General features: G+C 37.3%; 1 protein-coding gene across 7 annotated transcripts in view; it reads left to right on the forward strand.

Moving 5' to 3' along the window:
* LOC106867322 (cilia- and flagella-associated protein 65) overlaps positions 1-5,000 on the forward strand; it is a 1,093,663-nt gene that overhangs the window by 495,971 nt on the left and 592,692 nt on the right. The window lies entirely within an intron of this gene.

The raw sequence follows: 5,000 nt of genomic DNA on the forward strand, positions 1-5,000 counted from the left end.
AGGCAATAAACCATTGCCATGTTCATGGCCACTGTTAATTTGTGGTTATAGAATTTTAATATATATTGATTTCTAACCTTGGCACAAGGTTAGAAATATTGGTGGTCAGTCGTGTCTGTTCTGTTCTGTCCTGCTGCCTGGTCAGTTAAGATTTTTTTCCCATTTTCCTTACACTAGCTTACTACACTCGTCTGATTGTCAAAAGACCCCGTTTGTATTGTTTTGTTTTATTTTTACCGCAATTGTATAATTATTTTCCTTTTGTTGTATAGCTGAAAGGTGCTTGATCATTGTATAATTCTTTTTCATGTGTTACATTCGTCCGATAGTCGAAAGACCCTTTCTATTGTTTACATATTTGTTTTCGTTTATGTACATTCATTTGCCTTGCCCAGGGCTTAATGCTTTTAGCTTGAATCCTTGGCCCAACCGGTTTCAAGTAGTATCAGAAATAAATGGGTGAAACTACATGGACATTCTGAATTTTGACTGAAGAGGCAATTGGCTGCGAATGAGCTGTGTATCTTGGTTTGTTCTGTTTTCTATTGTCGTGCTTTCATCCTTTACCTGCATGTTGTGTGTTAGGCATAACTACAGAGTTGTATCCCCACTTTGGAAGGTCATAACTTTCAGAAAAAGGGATATTTTTTAATGAAATTTTCTATGCGTATATCATTTATTATGTAGATTCCGAATATACAAAACTTTTCGGTGAAAGTGTTTTGGAATGGGGGTGGGGGACAATTTTCGGAAATTCCAACAGAGTCCACTTAAGTTCCTCTTAACTTCCAGGAAAATGAATATTTTTTCGTGAAATTTTCTACAAATATACCTTGATGTATGTACATTTCGAGCATGTAGGAATTTTGAAGGAAACAACTGCAGGTTATTTTTGAGAAGTGTTCCCCACTCGGTGGTGTTTCGGAGCAAGTTGTTCATAATTGTTTCATTTTTCTCTATTATGTGCGTATGTGCATCCGTAGATTTCTAATGAAGTTATACGCAGAAAAGAGAAGCCGTCATAAGAAAACTTACGTTAAAAATAACATGCACACGATTTTTTTTCTCAATAGAAGTAAATTCCAAAGTAAACGTTTCGGATCTTTTTTAAAACGGGGGCCACATTTTTCATTAACGAAACACTTTGAAACTTGGAACACTGGTAGAATGTGTCATATAAAAATCTTTTTCTCTTAGGCTTCTTAAAAAAAAAAGAAATCCATAAGTTATTCCATGTTAAAGTTGTCGTATTTCTGTAATTTCAACCAATCACTGACGTCCATTCAGCCGATATACATTAAGTGCCGACTACATAAACAAACGATTCTGAAACAATTAACCCTAACCCTAACTCTAGGGTTAGGGTTAGGGTTAGGGTTAAAGCAAATTTAAAATGAAAAAAGCAAATAAAACGAAGGTATGGAGATTAAATACGCTTTACATCGCTTAATCAGCCAAAGGAGTAAATGTAAACAACTGAATACTTGTCAGTGATTGGTTGAAATTATCGAAATACAACAATTTTTTACATGAAATAAATTCGAATACAAAAATATTTTTCTGTTCTATAACACAAAATAGATAAGTATACGAAGTTTGAAAGTCTTTCCGTACCAAAAACACTACGTAAAACATTAATGAAAAATGTGGCCCCCGTTTTAAAATGGATCCAACGTTTCTAGTAGAGAAGTAGAAGAGAACAGAAGCAGCATATTACTTCATTAGAAATCTACGGAAGCACATACGCACATAATAGAGAAAAATGAAACAATTATGGATGATTTGCTCCGAAACACCAGCGAGTGGGGAACGCTTCTCAAAAATAACCTGCAGTTGTTTCCTTCAAAATTCCTACATGCTCGAAATGTACATACATCAAGGTATATTTGTAGAAAATTTCACGAAAAAATATTCATTTTCCTGGAAGTTAAGAGGAACTTAAATGGACTCTGTTGGAATTTCCGAAAATTGTCCCCCACCCCCATTCCAAAACACTTTCACCAAAAGTTTTTGTATATTCGGAATCTACATAATAAATGATATACGCATAGAAAATTTCATTACAAAATATTCCTTTTTCTGAAAGTTATGACCTTCCAAAGTCGGGGGTGGGGGTACAACTCTGTAGTTATGCCGTGTGTTAACTGTTTCCATTGTGTTTTTCTGTTCTACCCTTGATTTATATATATGTGTGTGTGTGTGTATGTGTGTGTGTGTCAGCAGCCAAATGAGACCATAATCCAAGGCCTCTGCCAGGGGTGTAGTCAGCCCACTTATGCATACCGTTCCTTCATTGGACACTAAACTCCACTTGCGAAGACCTGTTGAGGCAAGTGAAATCGAACTAAATTCGACGATTGGCACCCATGCCGACGTCTCCTTCATTGGACACTAAACTCTGCTTGTGAAGACCTGTTGGGGCAAGTGAAAGTGAAATCATGATGGCACCTGTACCAGTGGAGTGCTAAGAGCACTGTCCGAGTGTGATCGTTGCCAGAGCAGCTCTCTGGCTTCTGTGCCAGTGGCACGTAAATAGTACCATTTGAGCATGATCGTTACCAGTGTCGCCTTCCTGGCACATGAAAAGACACTTGAGCGAGGTCATTGCCAGTACCGCCTGACTGGCCTTTGAGCCGGTGGCACGTAAAAGCACCCATTACACTCTCGGAGTGGTTGGCATTAGGAAGGGCATCCAGCTGTAGAAACTCTGCAAATCAGATTGGAGCCTGGTGTTGCCATCTGGTTCACCAGTCCTCAGTCAAATCGTCCAACCCATGCTAGCATGGAAAGCGGACGTTAAACAACGATGATGATGATGATGATGATGATATATATATATATTTACATATATATATATATATATAGATAGTCGATTGCACTGCTACCCAATACTTATCTCTTTCTCCTTCTCCTCCACTTCCTCCTCCTGACCATGATCATCACCATCACTATCATCATTTTACATCCACTTTCCCTGCTGGCATGTGTTGGGTGTGTTGACAATTTTTATTGAAAGCCATTGCTCTCATAGGCTGGTATCCATACATGACTTGGATTTTTATGATTGGATGCACTTACTATCACTAATAATTTTACACAGAATGCTGGAGGTATTTTCTTGTGGCACTCGCATTGGAGAGGTGCCCAGTTCTTGGTGAGATAGGACTAAAGAGACCTTTCAACCCCACCCCCGCTTTCTCTACTTATTTACTATCCATTTTACAGTATGTACTGACTGGGTGCATTTTTCAAGGTGTCACATTTGATCCTGAAAAAAGATGAGGAGTACAGTTGTTATTTATTAGGATTTGAACTCATGTACATAAAGGGCTGTAACTAAATGCCAGATGTCATTTTATACACAGTTGTACTCCTAATAGATAACAATATTTTATCATTTGCTCAAGGTATTGTTGATTAATTAAACTAACCCAGAATTTCTCTATTAACCTCAGCTGGATTTGAACTGAGAATGTACAAAAGAAAGGAAATTACGACTGCATCAGACTAGAACCTGTGGCAGCTTTCCTACTTGCCAGCTCTGGTCAAATCATCCAACCCATGCCAGCATAGAAAATAGACGTTAAATGATGATGATGACGATGATGATGACTGATTTTCAGTTATAATAGCTTCTCTTCCTCATATGCTTTGGCTTTGTGCTACAGCCATACAGTTCTTTGTGTTATCACTCCACTAATCCCTCTCCAAGCCTTCGTATCCCTGATGCAGCCTTGAATTCCTGAGGATGTTCGTCTGTAAATGGATCAGAGGGTCTCACTCAGGGCTCTGTGTTTTCCTTCAGAGGAGAATGAGCAGACATACAAAGAGACTCCCAGAGTAGTAAGTACAGCACCAAACCAGATTAAGACAAAACCACATGGTGGGAAAGACATCCTGAAGACGTAGAAGAAATATGATGAGTGTCTCTGCTAGGGTGCCTAGTCTGGTAATGAGTTGAATAGTGACAGTAACATGTCACTCAGCTTGCCAGAAATTCTGGAAGCCAACATGAGAGAAACATCTTCCCAGCAACAAGGCAGCAAGTGTCAACAACCTTCCTGTTGATTTAATGCTAACAAATAATGAGATGATAAAGATTTCACTAAGCTATATGACAACATCTTTGAGACTGGTGAATGACCTCTGGACTGGACACTCACAGTTTTATGTACTAAATTCTATTACTTTTAATTTGAAGCTTTTATGAAAGATCTTGCTAGAAGTTTTGAAATGAAATTACAATGTTGTGTACAGAACTCATACATTGAAGCAATAGATAGTTTTAGTATTTAAATACTGCAATAAATCTTTGACTGTGAGTAACTTATGATGATTGTTAATCTGTTACTGTAGATACCTAATAACTGTTGCTTCATTTGATACAAGCTACATTATCCAGTCTTGCCTTGTTTTACTTATACTTAGGCATCAGTATGAGTTTACTGTATTCTGGATAAATTACTTTAAAAAGATGTTGATAGTCTTCAGTTTTACAGGAAATGTTGATTCACTCAGATAATGTCATTCAGGAAATCGTTCATGTTGAGCTTCATAGAAATATGCAAAGAAGTAAACAAACATTGGAACAAAAATGGCAGTGCGGTTATGAAGTTTGCATTGCAACAATATGATTTTATGTTCAGTCCCACTCCACATTACCTTGGATGAGTGAGTTTTATCATAGCTCTGAGTTGATCAATGCCTTGAATGTGAATGTGTGTGTATGTGTGTAATTAATATGTCGTTATATTTGTGATTGTCTCCATCTCTCTCTCAGTGTTTGATGACTAATGTTGGTTTATTTATGTCCCTGTAACTCAGAACTTCAAGCAAAAATGAAACTGATAGAATAAGCACCAGACTTAAAAATGAAGGAAAATAAGTACTGGGTTTGATAAGATTAACTGAACTTTTCAAAGCGGTGCTTCCGTATGTTCAGAGTCTGATAAATGAAACCATTAAAAGCATAAATGAAAATAGAACTTAAAATACAATTT

The sequence above is a fragment of the Octopus bimaculoides genome, chromosome 10 (assembly GCF_046866305.1).
Source record: "Octopus bimaculoides isolate indiv1 chromosome 10, ASM4686630v1, whole genome shotgun sequence".
Classification (NCBI taxonomy): Eukaryota; Metazoa; Mollusca; class Cephalopoda; order Octopoda; family Octopodidae; genus Octopus; species Octopus bimaculoides.